The 15,700-nt window shown below is 40.3% G+C and overlaps 1 long non-coding RNA gene across 1 annotated transcript; it reads left to right on the forward strand.

The window, feature by feature from the left end:
- The first annotated feature begins 5,589 nt into the window (after positions 1 to 5,589).
- Positions 5,590 to 6,377, forward strand: LOC130090643 (uncharacterized). The gene is made up of 2 exons (XR_008807724.1): positions 5,590 to 5,662; positions 6,193 to 6,377. It is a non-coding gene; the product is annotated as an uncharacterized LOC130090643 (long non-coding RNA).
- Positions 6,378 to 15,700: the final 9,323 nt, after the last annotated feature.

Consider the following 15,700-nt stretch of genomic DNA (forward strand, 5'->3'; position numbering starts at 1 on the left):
ACAACCATCTCTAGGGTTTACAGAGAATGGTCCGAAAAAGAAAAAACATCCAGTGAGCGGCAGTTCTGTGGGCGGAAATGCCTTGTTGATGCCAGAGGTCAGAGGAGAATGGCCAGACTGGTTCGAGCTGATAGAAGGGCAACAGTGACTGAAATAACCACTCGTTACAACCGAGGTATGCAGCAAAGCATTTGTGAAGCCACAACACGCACAACCTTGAGGCGGATGGGCTACAACAGCAGAAGACTCCACCGGGTACCACTCATCTCCACTACAAATAGGAAAAAGAGGCTACAATTTGCAAGAGCTCACCAAAATTGAACAGTTGAAGACTGGAAAAATGTTGCCTGGTCTGATGAGTCTCGATTTCTGTTGAGACATTCAGATGTTAGAGTCAGAATTTGGCGTAAACAGAATGAGAACATGGAACCATCATGCCTTGTTACCACTGTGCAGGCTGGTGGTGGTGGTGTAATGGTGTGGGGGATGTTTTCCTGGCACACTTTAGGCCCCTTAGTGCCAATTGGGCATCGTTTAAATGCCACGGCCTACCTGAGCATTGTTTCTGACCATGTCCATCCCTTTATGGCCACCATGTACCCATCCTCTGATGGCTACTTCCACCATGTCACAAAGCTCTAATCATTTCAAATTGGTTTCTTGAACATGACAATGAGTTCACTGTACTAAAATGGCCTCCACAGTCACCAGATCTCAACCCAATAGAGCATCTTTGGGATGTGGTGGAACGGGAGATTCGCATCATGGATGTGCAGCCGACAAATCTGCGGCAACTGTGTGATGCCATCATGTCAATATGGACCAAACTCCCTGAGGAATGCTTCCAGCACCTTGTTGAATCTATGCCACGAAGAATTGAGGCAGTTCTGAAGGCAAAAGAGGGTCCAACCCGTTACTAGCATGGGGTACCTAATAAAGTGGCCGGTGAGTGTATATGCTGCATATATGCGTATATATTGCACATATAGGCAAAACTGAGGTGCATATATGTGCATATACAGGCCATATAGGTCTCCTGTATTGCTTCTTTTTATCCACATATAAGCCCTATATGTGCATACATGACTCCTATATAGCTCATGGCAGGATCTGGTCATTATACCTCACTTTGGCAACTGTCATACATGATGCCTAGCTCATATTTTCTATTATCAAGGCAATAACTACAACTAACTAAAAAAAGAAATTATGCAAGAACTGTATATGTGCGAACATGTGAAATTGGTATCACATGTAATTGGCATGTTATGGAATTTAACTATGGCAATTAAGTGAGAGGAGATGGAAAGCTATGTGAAAGCTACATTTACAAGGTCAATTCTTTCTTGTATGAAGATAGTGGGAAAAGAAGGAAATAACAAAATGGTTTGTCGTTTTTTTATTTTGTTAATCAAGCCCTTTTTCCAATTTCAAGTCACTTCCAGATTTACATTATACAGCTCATACACATCCACACATTCACCGTTCCACCAAATGCAATGCAAAATGCAATGCTTTCTGTATTGTCTTAATGCAGTTTCTATATGAATATGGCTGAAAGGTCATTACAGTCTAAATGTAGCAAAAAAAAAAAAAAAAAAAAAACAGAACATACATTGAAGTAATCATCTTCATCATCATCATCATCATCATCATCATCCCATCTATCTGAGCATTTCACTATGGTTAATGAATTTGAAGACAAGCATTTTGAGTCTGTAAAGTTTTTAAAAAATCGAAAAGCCCAAAGATCTGTATCTCTGCTAAATGAATTTAATATATGTTTGAGATGCCCTTTATCTTTTTCCTTTTCTTTTCTTTTTTTCCAAATTATTGTTGTTTCAACTTATACTTATCAAATGTGAAAATCTGTAAAAGAAATGTGTCAAGAACTTGATATCAAACTCTGTAATTTTAAAATTGCAAAAAAAAATGCAAAAAAATGCAAAAAAAAAAAAAAATTCTCCACTCTGCTGCTACCATGGCTACAGCGCCGCGTAGTTGATGACGTCATCCGCCTGACGTTTGACGATTCGCGCCGAAAGATATATATCGGCTGGGAGTGAAAATGGCGATATCAGCGTTGGAGATCCGTTATGTCCAAGGGGGTAATCCATCGACCGGAAGTTGAAGCCGGCCGGGTGCCGCCATGTTGTAGCAGAACTTCACTTGCGTTAGCATTTCCATTGACTCCCAGTCATTTTGGCGTCACTTTGACAGCGAATAACTTTACATCTGAGGCGTTTAAAGACTCCATTTGTCCATTATTTATTTCTAAAGAAACACGACAATGTATAATGGGCTCCATTACCTTCTATGTTACATTATGGCCCCGTAGAAACAGATTTAGTAAAAATAGGCTAACGATTGCGTCATAACCACTCGACTCTCTGTCGCGCTGTACAGAAATGACCGTACAGACAGGAGGAGAAGCTCGCAGGCAATCGGGGGGACGTCCCGTCAAGGGAGAAGCCCATAGATAATGAGTCCATAAAAGCAACGGAATACTTACTCCTGCTCACTCACGCCAAAGAACTCTTTGCTCAAGTTCCCCGTCTCTGCAAGATTAACGTTGGCAGTTTTCACGCACAGCTACTAGAAGATTAACGTCTGTCAGACAGGTTGCTCACGTCATCAAGCTTAGTTTGAGTCGGTCTGAGTCTGCGCGTCAGGAACGGAAGTTCTCAAAAATCGCTAAAAGTGGGCTTCAACTGTCTCAACTGAGTTCCAATGAGATCGCTCTGTCCATTTCTTTTACTGTCTATGGTTATGTCCTACTTATCATCAATCGTCGTAAGTATTCCTAATTCTAATATTTATTAGCAGGGTTTTTTTCTGGAGATGGATATTGCGGTGGCAGAGAAGTATAAACTTAGAAATTGTATGGGCTGAAAAGTTTAACACGTGTTTGGCAAATGCTATGTTGTTAAGTTAACTGAGGTAACTTAAAGTTAGTGTGGGTGCTCATATAGCCGTTGATAAGATTCAAATTAGAATTATATTTATGTGTCTCTTTCTAGAGGAATTCGTAGAGGGTTAACAAAAGTCATGGCCTAGAGAACATACAGTTCATGAGAATAAATGATGCTTCTCTGCCTTCAACGGCTCAAGAAGTCAATCGGCTCCAGAAAAAAAACCCTGGGGAATTTGAATTTGGGAGAAATTGGAGAAAGACATTTTTTTTAATTGCGTTCACAACCAGGTTTCCTCTCCAGAGCCTTATCAATGGGCTTTGGAGGGTTGTAAAGCTTGCGTTCACAGCTGCAGGAAATGTATTTCGAAGAGTAACGTTAACGTTAGGGCACTGAGTTGCTGGGTGCTATTCTGCTTTAGTGATTGTAATTGTTTTTTCTTTAGGCTATATAACTTCTTGCTAGAAATCCCTCAAATGAAAAGTGACCTCGCCATTATTGCTCAAAAGGTAAGTTCCACTGATTTTCATTGCTTTTTAAAATTGTTTCTCAAGCAGAGCTGTAGAGACTTGTGATGTTGGGCTGATTGATAGTGTTTATTATTTGATGTATTTGCACTTTAATTTATTGAAGAGAATGACTATATTTTTACATTTACATTTACATTTAGTCATTTAGCAGACGCTTTTATCCAAAGCGACTTACAACTGAGGACTAAACCAAGCGAGTCATCGTGAAGAGGCAAAAGCAACGCAAGAAGTGCTCAAAATACAAAGTTCAGACATAGCTCGGAGTAGCATAAGCCAGGCAAGCGAGGATTTAGAGGAAAGGAGTTTTTTATTTTTATTTTTTTTTTATGTTAAGTGCTCCCGGAAGAGATGAGTTTTCAGTTGTCTTTTGAATGTTGTCAGGGATTCCGGATGAGGGTGGGGAGATCATTCCACCAGCATGGAACCGTGAATGAGAATGTTCTGGAGAGTGATTTTGTGCCCCGCTGTGATGGTACCACGAGCCGTCGCTCATAGACCGATCGTAGGCTTCTGGTAGGGATGTAGACTTGTAGTAGTGAGTGGAAGTAGGAGGGAGCTGAACCTGTGGTCAATCTGTAAGCAAGCGTCAAAGCCTTGAACTTGATGCGAGCAGCGAGTGGTAGCCAGTGCAGAGAGATGAACAGAGGAGTGACGTGGGCCCTTTTGGGCTCGTTGAAGACCAGACGAGCTGCAGCATTCTGGATCATTTGTAGAGGTTTAGTTGCACATGATGGAAGTCCAGCCAGAAGAGCATTGCAGTAATCAAGCCTAGAAATGACCAGGGCCTGGACGAGAAGTTGTGTTGCATGCTCAGTTAGGAAAGGTATGAAGGTATTTTTGTTCTATGAACAAGACTGGAAGGAGTCCTGTGGAGGATCTAGATGTCTCCTCGACTTTTGGAGAAGTGCAACCGGTGAGTAACCCCCTTGCATTTGTATTTATTTATTTAGTTTACTTGTTACTCAAACATAGCTATATGGATTTTTATGATGTTTGGCTGATTTTTATTTATTTATTTATTTATTTTTGGCTATGAATTTATTGACATGTTTAATGTTTTCCAAGCCCCCCCTGTAAATAAGAATCTATAGTGGCTTGCTTGGATGAATAAAAATTGTTGTAGAGTTTTACTAAGTTTCTTTCTTCTCTAAGACTCCAGAGAGGAGACCGAGCACTTTAAAGAGAGTCCCATGGTGACTGAGCGCTTTCGAGAGACACCACAGGTGTGTGTAACCCTTATATACCTCAGATTTTTCTGTACTTATTTTACTTAAGGCTCCAACTGAGCTATAGGGATTTTTATGTTGGGATAGTTAGTGGTAATATGTAATTTACTTGCCCCATATGCATACAATTGTTGAAGTTTTACAATTGAGTTTAACAATGTTTTTCTTCTCTAACAAGACTGCAGCAACAGCTGAGACCACAGCGAAAACACAGGTGAATAACATTATGTATTAAGGATGGGTATAAACTGTGTGCTTGTAGGAGCCAATTAGTGTTATAAGAGACAATCATCCTTTCCTCCTGCCCCCCTTCACTCCTCTCCAACCACTGACTTTTCTCCTTCCCTACTCTCCATCCAACCTCCTCCTTCTCTCCTTTAATAACGTTTAGGGCAATGATTAATTTGGTTCATATCTTTATCATTAATCTGCATTTATACATCATAACCTATTAACTTTTGGGAAGCTAAGCATAAGAATCAATATGAAACATGAAAAAGTTTCTAAAAGTTACCAATAAATTAATATTGTGATGTGAAATTATTTTTCAGATTGAAGTTATAAAGGCCTCTGGGGTGTTTTGCCAGGCAGAAGCGTGGAAAGCAGCCCGCCTTGCCACCTCTGCCACTGCCATGGTGCCGAATCTGCTGCTGGGCACCTTTGATTTGGATACTTTGCTGAAAAGCAACCTGAATGGTACTAAACAACATGTTCCTAATCTCTTCTGTCCTTGAAAAAAACAAGTCAGTCATATTCTGTGGAATAAATTATGTTTGTGTGCGGGCATACCATCGCTTTTTTACTTGCTATTTTTGTATATCCTTGCACCCCAAGAAAATGTGATGTGTATATAAAAAATCTCTTGTTTTCACCACCTTAATTTTACCCCCCTTTCATAATAATTTTGAAATATTACTTTAAGGTGGGAAGCCAACCAGAGGGGATGGGGAGCAGCTGGTCCCCCTTGACCAAATTAAAAAGGCAGCCATTATTGGTGAGTAAATGCATAATGCGTTGAGAAGGGAAAACACAACTTTTAAGACTTTATAAGTTCACCACTTTAACCATAGCCTACTTGTATTAATGTTTATTAGGCATCAATGGAGACTGTATAATGTAGGGCACCCATTATTGTTACTGTATCTGCTTGGAACTTATAATACTAATTCATTGCTTGCTCACTTCTTGATCCTACCTTTCCTCTTCTAAAGCCACATTTCTGAAATTTTTCTACCGTGTGACTGTTAACAATGCAGTCCCGATGACGGACATGTGCATATGAAAGAACGATGCCGCTAAAAAAAGGGGGACGATGTTTCCAATCAGAATTTCTTTCAGATTTAGCAGAATCCAATCAGAATCTTCCAATTGACGTGTTTACATGACGCATTTTTTATTATGATCAGCCCTTTATCCAAAATGTGTGTCCAATCGCAGCTGTACTGTAAGCACTTTGGGTTCCTGATGAAGCAATATATTGTTATTATTATTATTATACTGTCTTATTATTTTTGTCTTCTCTAGATGCTACATTGAAGAAGTGGCCGGCAGCCAGCCGAGGGCAGATAGGCACATCTATCAATTCGAAGCTCACGGAGCTGAGAAGATCAACAAGATAAATTGGTTTTTTTTTCTGTACAGTTTTTTGTCTTATTTTTGTTCTTGTACTATTTGATTGTTCTTGAGTAAATAAATAATTTAAATTTCTACATTTTGGGCTATTATTTATGTTGCCTAGTAGCTATGGATTTTAATAATTATACTAATATATAGGTAAACATATAGCTGGATATATACGTGCATATATGTACCTATATAGGTACATATGTGCACATATATAGGTACATATATAGGTACATATATACACCTATATAGGTACATATATGCACGTATATAGGTTCATATATGCACGTATATATGCACCTATGTAGGTACATATATGCACCAATATATGTACATATATGCACACATATATGCACCTATATATTGGCATATATGCACCTATATATGTACATATATGCACACATATATGCACCTATATATTGGCATATATGCACCTATATATGTACATATATGCACACATACACTCACCGGCCACTTTATTAGGTAAACCTGTCCAACTGCTCGTTAACACTTAATTTCTAAGCAGCCAATCACATGTCGGCAACTCAGTGCATTTAGGCATGTAGACATGGTCAAGACAATCTCCTGCAGTTCAAACCGAGCATCAGTATGGGGAAGAAAGTTGATTTGAGTGACTTTGAACGTGGCATGATTGTTGGTGCCAGAAGGGCTGGTCTGTGTATTTCAGAAACTGCTAATCTACTGGGATTTTCACGCACAACCATCTCTAGGGTTTACAGAGAATGGTCCGAAAAAGAAAAAACATCCAGTGAGCGGCAGTTCTGTGGGCGGAAATGCCTTGTTGATGCCAGAGGTCAGAGGAGAATGGCCAGACTGGTTCGAGCTGATAGAAGGGCAACAGTGACTGAAATAACCACTCGTTACAACCGAGGTATGCAGCAAAGCATTTGTGAAGCCACAACACGCACAACCTTGAGGCGGATGGGCTACAACAGCAGAAGACTCCACCGGGTACCACTCATCTCCACTACAAATAGGAAAAAGAGGCTACAATTTGCAAGAGCTCACCAAAATTGAACAGTTGAAGACTGGAAAAATGTTGCCTGGTCTGATGAGTCTCGATTTCTGTTGAGACATTCAGATGTTAGAGTCAGAATTTGGCGTAAACAGAATGAGAACATGGAACCATCATGCCATGTTACCACTGTGCAGGCTGGTGGTGGTGGTGTAATGGTGTGGGGGATGTTTTCCTGGCACACTTTAGGCCCCTTAGTGCCAATTGGGCATCGTTTAAATGCCACGGCCTACCTGAGCATTGTTTCTGACCATGTCCATCCCTTTATGGCCACCATGTACCCATCCTCTGATGGCTACTTCCACCATGTCACAAAGCTCTAATCATTTCAAATTGGTTTCTTGAACATGACAATGAGTTCACTGTACTAAAATGGCCTCCACAGTCACCAGATCTCAACCCAATAGAGCATCTTTGGGATGTGGTGGAACGGGAGATTCGCATCATGGATGTGCAGCCAACAAATCTGCGGCAACTGTGTGATGCCATCATGTCAATATGGACCAAACTCCCTGAGGAATGCTTCCAGCACCTTGTTGAATCTATGCCACGAAGAATTGAGGCAGTTCTGAAGGCAAAAGGGGGTCCAACCCGTTACTAGCATGGGGTACCTAATAAAGTGGCCGGTGAGTGTATATGCACCTATATAAGTACATATACCGACGTATATATGTACACATATATGCACACATATATGTACACATATATGTACATGTATGTGCATATATGTACATATAATATAGGAAAACGGCCAATTTTATATATGTCACATATATTGAAATCCTATATCAAAACCTATATTAAAACATATATGTTTATATAGGTTCTTTCCATGTGGGGCACATTCCAAATTCACAAAGATTGCGTCCATGACGACTTAAATCCACTGGAATGTAAAGAAATATCCTCTGCGTCAGCAACACAAAATGTCTGCCCCAGCTTCGTCGAGCGACTCGGGCCTTAGGGCCCTTACATAGTCAACGCATCGGTACGCATACGCGTGCGCAAGGCTACACATCGCTATGCTTCGGCCGCCATTATGCGTCGATGCGTAGCCAAATGTGTCATCCTAGTTTTTGATACGCGACGCGCCGATGCACGCAATACTATGCGTTGTCGGTGGGGGCGACATTGCAAGTAATGTACATAAAAAGGTATATTATTATGTTTACAGAAGAAGAAGATTTGAATACAATGGCGGGCGAAGAGGAAAAGTTATGCGAGCTTGTTCGTATTCATCCTTTGTTGCCGCCGATGTAAAATCAGCAATATGCACTCCTCTTCAGTTGCCATTTTGATCTGAATATTACGTGACCCGACTCTAGACTCTACTACCCCCTGCTGCGCGATCGGTGTATTGCATTTCACGCATCGCCGGTGACGCTTGTGTACTATGAAAAGGAGCGCGTAGCTCGCGTCGCTCGCGTTGCTTGCTCGCGTTGCTCGAGTTGACTATGTAAAGGCCCTTACACGCATACGCAGTGAAATTTTCCTCGTGTAAACTCACACATGACCGGCTGGATGTTCACAGCATTTTCGGAGTCGTCCGTCACAAACCGGCTCGTCGTCCGTGTCCTCGCATTAAATCCAAGGCCAGAGATAAAATGTTCGGGCGCCACTTGTAACGCGCTGCTTCAGGAAGAAGGAGAAGGATAGCTCACAACTGAAGATATTACGTGCGGAGGCCAGACAGACTCACGGAGGCGATATGCATCTCAACTCGTGCTTTATTCCACATCGAACTCGTGCAGCATAACTATCTGTCGCACGTCCTTCCGTCCACATCGTTACTTAACAAGCAAAAGTAAAATAATATAAAAGTCGGCATCAAACAGAAATTAGAATTACACACATGGGGTGTTTGAGGCACACGGCATATAGCACATACAATACCAAATAATGTCGACTCTTCAACAGGAGCGCGCAGCTCTTAAAGGGGCCACACCCTACCTTCACTCGTCACAGATTCTTAAAGGGGTCACACCATATTTCCACTCGTTACAACCGTTATAGGCATTAATTCGCTCTTAGACCAGTTTATCCGGTATCCTGAAAATGTACCAAAATGAGAGATAATTTCCAAGATTCTTGTGATAATAAAATTAGGCTTAGTAATATATAACAGGATGTCGTCAGCATACAATGAAATTTTACTTAATGTATTCTCTGTGCTATATCCATGTTGGGGTCGGAACGAATAGTGTATGCTAAGGGCTCGAGTGCCAAAGAAAAAATAAATAAATAAAGAGTAAGGGAGATAAAGCACAACCTTGTCTGGAACAGTTGAAACGTTGAAGAGAGCATCTTATTAGTCAGAATTCTTGCAGAGGGCCTACGGTAGAGAATTTCTATCCACTTTTCAAAACTATCACCAATATCAAACTTTCTTAAAACTTTAAACAGATAAGACCACTCCAATTGGTCAAAAGCTTCTGCGTCAAGAGAAACTATAACCAGGTCCTCTGTATGTGTGTTGTGGGAGTAAATTATATTAAAAAGACGTCTAAGATTTGAAAAGGAGTGCCTGTTTGGTATAAATCCTGTCTGATCGGGGTGAACAAGTTCACAAATCAATTACTGTTGGACAAAGCTTTAGCCAGATTTTTTTGGTCACATGTTAAAAGTGAAATTGGCCTATAGCTACTTACTTCTTCTGGATCTTTCCCCTTTTTAAGTAATGCTGTTATGGTAGCCTCGTTTAACGTAGGAGGTAGCATGCCAATAGTATTTGCATGAGTATGCATTTGAAATAAATAAGGTGAAAAGAGATCACTGAATTGTTTGTAAAATTCACAAGAGTACCCATCAGGGCCAGGGGCCTTTCCGCACTTCATTGACCTAATCGAGTCTTGTATTTCAGAAACCGAAAGTTCTGCATTGAGGAAGTCACGATCTTTCTGATCTAGAGTGGGAGATTATTATTCTTATATTATGATTACTATTATAATATAATATGTGTGTATAAAACATCCTTTTGCCTAGAAGTGTATCTTTAGTGTTAGACTTGTACTTTGAAGAGTTTCAATAAATGCCATGAAATCATTGAAAAAACAACAATAACAACAAAAGTAGTGGCCAGGCACTGTTTAAAGGACAATCCAATGAGCAGAAATATCAGGTCAAGCATAAAATGTAATGCTATTTCAGAGCAGAACTAATGCTCCGATTCAAGTAGCTTCCCTCTGAATATTTTAAGGGCTAGCTTTTTGAGGTTGACCTTGAACTCATCTCCTCTCCTGTTCAGTCCTTCAACCTTGAATACAGCGTTATCTGCAGACGCTTTGATTGTATTCACAGATGAGAAGCGCCACATTTTTTTTTTTTTTTTTTTTTCTGAGGCCTTTTCTACGTTATGTGATTTTACATTGTGCGATCTTTGTCTCTCTCTGCTGGTGGACAGACGTAAGTGTCTTGAATTTTATAATTATTCCCAAAATTTTTAAATAAATGCAGCTCACCAAGGCTGCATTTATTTAATGAAAAAATTGTTTTCTATTTGAATATATTTTAACGTTTTTAAATGTATCATAAGTGACAGTGCAGACATTCATAATGTTAAGAAACTATTTCTATTTAATAAATGCTTTAATAAAATAAATAAAAAATAAATGCTGTTCATTCAACTTTCTATTCATCAAAGAATCCTGAAAAATCGGTTTGACTGTTTCAACAAAAATATTAAGCAGAAAAATGTTTTTAACATTGATAATAATAAGATATATTGTCAGAATAATTTCTGAAGGATCATGTGACACTGAAAACTGACTAATGATAATGAAATTTCAGCTTTGCCATCACAGGAATAAATTACATAAAAAAGTATGCAAATAGAAAACAGTTCTTTTTATTTGTAGGCTAATAATATTTCGCAATATTACGGGTTTTACTGTATTTTTTGCCCCATTGACTTCTAGCCTATATGGAGAAGAAAAAAAAAGTCTGCTGTTTGGTTACTGACATTCTTCAAAATATCATCTTTCGTGTTCAGCAGAAAAAATAAATTCATACAGGTTTGGAACAACTTGAAAGTGAGTAAATGACAGAATTTTCATTGCTGGGTGAACTGTCTATTTAAAGTCAGCCTACTAAAGTTCTTCAGTCAATTCATTTTTGGGTGGAGTATCCCTTTAAGACATAACCATGTTCGGGATATAACCAGAGTATTTGCCAAGACAGGCATGTTGACAATGTTTGTGTGAATTTGTCCGTTCAAGCGCAAGAAGACTTAAAAGCAAACTCAATTTAATATGCGCACGCTGTCTGAGACACAGTTTTCCGTGTGCCCAGACATAACTTCACAGCACGTGTAAGTTCTCTCTCGCTCTTCTTGCGCTTGAATGTTTAAACTGGCTATTAAAAACATGCGCAAATGATAAACTCTTGTGACGATGCAGCACTGGCCCGATCGAGACAGTACCGTGACCGTCAACTGTCCCGAGCGTCTTTCATGCTGGCCCCAAGCCCTGCCCAGCACTTTCGTTATTATTACCAAATTAGCACTGATTGTCTGTTTAACTCTTCCCCTGCCAGCCACTGGAAACATTTTTGATCACTTTCAGAAAACTCAACAACAGGAATCGTAAAGCTCGCTCGCATGAGTCAATGAGTTATATTGATGCACAAACAAACCCCGTATGTGCGCTCTTGACGCACTGATCGCACATTGAATTAATGCATATTTACACATTTCAGTGCATTGCACACACATACAGGGTATTGTTTTTATCTGTCATGTATGTTGCTGTGTTTAATTCTGAATGGATCCATGTACTGTAGTATATGCAGTCAGGTCAAGGCGGCTGGTTTAGGGGCTTTTTTTGTCATCTCCATGTGGTCCTGTCAGGCATCACAACTTGACTCGTCTAATGTAAACAAGCTCTTTTCTGTTGCACTGTACACACCCTATACACTGAATAGTTTTTTTTTTCTGTAAGGTTTTTTTTTTTTTGATCAGGCACACTTTTTGGTGTGCATAAATTAATTAATTATATGGACTCCTTATATCATTTGGTTATTTGGTCTCACAGTGTCCTTTTTTGGAAAGACCTAAATTTACCTTGTAAAAAACTTGCAGATTTTTTTTTTTTTGTGCGAAACACCCTTCAATCTGAAATTTTATAAAGAAAATGACAAAATGAATGTGTTAAACAAGATATATGGTGTATGCCTAATTTCACGATAAGGGTGTGATTAATGATTAAAAATTGTTTGTGCTTTGGCTCTGCGTCACACTACGGATGAATATAGTTATCCTACTGCTCATAAAACAGAAAACTCATGAATAGACATGAATAGCCTCCTTGTTAGAGCGCCCGGACTTGGAGACCACGGTTCGGATACCGCTTGGAGCGGGTTCAGTAGGACCGGTTACACCAGCACAGCGCTAGAACAAAGGTAATGAAATGACCCTTCACAATAGATCATGCTTTACAATGAACTCTGTTAGCTTCATATGGCAATTTATCCGTTCAATAAAACACCTTACTCACCTGTTGAGTAATAAAAAAGCCACCTCTGTCATTTTTACAACATTTCAAATCCCTCAGTTCTCGCCATCTCCAAAAAGCCAAGCCAATGTTGATTCTCGTTGTCATGAACTGCTCCGAGACACGAAGGTTTAGGATCCAAACGCAGTATTTATTGAAAGGGTAATCCACAATCAAAGTCCAAAAACAGGCAAAGGTCAAAACACAGGCAAACAATCCAAACATACACCAGGGCAGGAACTCAGGCAGACAGGGTAAATCCAGAAAACAGGCAACAGGGTCAAAACCAGGGAACAGATAATCAGTTAGAGCGCTCAGAAATGTAGTAGTGACACAAACAAGACTTTGCAATGAATGACTGAATTGACCAGGCTTTAGGGTGAGCTAATGATGCTTATGATACACTGACAGCAATCAGGGATAATGAGACCAGGCAGTGACTTTTGGTAAATGTAGTCCATGTGTGAATGGCAATGAACAAGAGGAGTGCCCTCTGGTGGATATCAAGGGCACTCCAGCTGGTGATCGTGACATTCGTTTTATTACGAGCTCAGTCACGTTCTCTTTTTGCCGGCAGACTTTAACGGATTTAGCTTCTCCATGTCAACCTTTCTCGCTTGTTGTGACAACTAACCTATGCTGCTCCCACACCATACATGCGTCATAGCTGGATCAATATTTTTTTACGGATATGACGAGACACGCATGGGAGAGTGACGCATACACAATTTCCCATGAAATCCACCCAATCAGGTCTAAAATATAAACACTTATAATAGGCCTACCATAGTGAATCAGGGCAAGACAAAAACATGTTCAATGTTAACACGTTAATTCAATATTCAAATAAATTTTGAACAAAGTTATATAGTGTACCTTTAAGTTACGGTTTACTCAAATTTAAATTGTTAATAAGGTTTTTTTTTTTTAAAGTAAATGCACATTGTTTAAAGATGTTTTAAAAATGTTTACAGTACAATGAGACAAACAAATAAAATAAAAAACTGCAAGCAAGTAAATAAATAATATCAGCAGTTGAGGGGAACAAAGGTTTTGAATTATATTACAAATTAATTTATTGTAATTATTGCAGTGTAAGTAAAGGATTATTCCTGCCAAAAATAAAATCACAACACGCTGCTTTTCGCATTGAAATCCACCTGGTGGCGGCTCAGGCCCAGCCCCAACATGACATCATGACTTTGCGTAAACATACACGCCACTTTCAATTCAAGTGGCGTGTTATCTATACGCATTTTAAGCTATCCGCGTGTATGTCCACGCCGAAATCTTTTGCGTGTATGTCTACGCCATTAAATGTCCGAGTGATTCCGCGTGTATGTGTACGCCGTTAAATGTCCGAGCGAAACGAAGCAAAATCTATATCTACATCTGTGGAGCGATATTTCTTTTCCTAGGATGGTAGGAGAAGACTCTTAAATGGTATTAACCCCAGTGACGGGTAGGTTTAGGGACGGGGTTGGGGTAGGTCATATATTTATATATACATAATACAGTAATATAACGTTAAGTCAAAGGCGTTGATAAACACGCTGAAAAGCGATTATGCGTGTTGATAGCACGCCAAAAATGGAAATACGAATTGGCGTGTCATACATACGCCATTTCATGAGATCACATCAGCCTTCCCCGTTTGTCTCTTCTTACTGCGGCAGGCCCTCGCCTCACAGTAAACCCCAGAGTAGGCTATGGCTGCATATGAAGCAGCCAAAAGACAGTCGCTTTGAGAGATGATTATTTACCACGCTGCAAGAGCACAACCTCTAGCGGCCAAGATGCAGTCGTAAAAATATATATAAAAAGTGCGCGGGGTCTGCGCGCGAGGGCCAGAAGCAGCCGCACTTCACACTGGCATCAATTACGGCGAGCAGTTTGCAAATAAACAAAGCTGCTGCCTCTCATAAATTCCGTGCGTAATTACGCACTGCAGATGCATGCAGGGAGGCGATGAGATGCAGGCAGACGTTATTTATCCCATGAAGTCGCTGGTGCTGCAGACAAGATGGAGCTGATCAAATATTAAAGAGCAGCATATGGAGGTGCTGGGTGTGAGGAGGCCAACAGCAAGGTAGGAAGAGTGGAGAGGTAGAGAGAGAGAGAGAGAGAGAGAGAGAGAGAGAGAGAGAGAGAGAGAGAGAGAGAGAGAGAGAGAGAGAGAGAGAGAGAGAGAGAGAGAGAGAGAGAGAAGGAGTGGGTGTGAGACAGATAGGGAGGGAGAATAAGGGAAGGAGTGGGTGTGCGTGAGATGGAGAGATGGAGGGAAATGCGCGTGAGAGAGTTAATGAGACAGAGAGGAGGAAAAAAGAGGCTAGATCGCTTGCCTTGTCAAACCTCAGTCGACCTAGATGTCAACGGTATGGAGATGGGGCTTGTGAAGTACACTATTTGGGCAAAGGAGCCTGGAACTGATGGGATTGAGGCTGGGGAGCAGGAGGAGGAGGGAGCGGCTCTCATTTTCCTCATATTGTCATTACGAAGCATCACTTCTGTGTTTATGCTACTATGATACTGTTGCTTATAACATATGCCTACGTCACACTGCGCTGCGTTCCCATTGTTTTTCTTTATAAACGCGCTAAACCGTTGTGCTTGCGTCTGTTGCAACGTCTCGCGCTTTGCGCGGCGCTCAAGTTAAAATAAGTAGGCTAAACTTAACAACAACAACCACAACAACAACAACAACAACAACGCGTATTTAGTTTTTCTTTTATTTAACTGCCTTGCGTCTCGAGTTGAGAAGTGGAGAATAGTGGATATTCTTCAACACTTGCAGTTTTTTAACAGTCATTCTCTATATGACCGGCAGGTGGAGGAAGAACATTGAGAATGCACGTGTAGAACGTTTGCAGCTCTCAGCTTGGCTATG

The sequence above is a fragment of the Rhinichthys klamathensis genome, unplaced genomic scaffold, assembly GCF_029890125.1.
Source record: "Rhinichthys klamathensis goyatoka isolate OS25496 unplaced genomic scaffold, OSU_Roscu_1.1 h1tg000149l_1, whole genome shotgun sequence".
Lineage (NCBI taxonomy): Eukaryota > Metazoa > Chordata > Actinopteri > Cypriniformes > Leuciscidae > Rhinichthys > Rhinichthys klamathensis.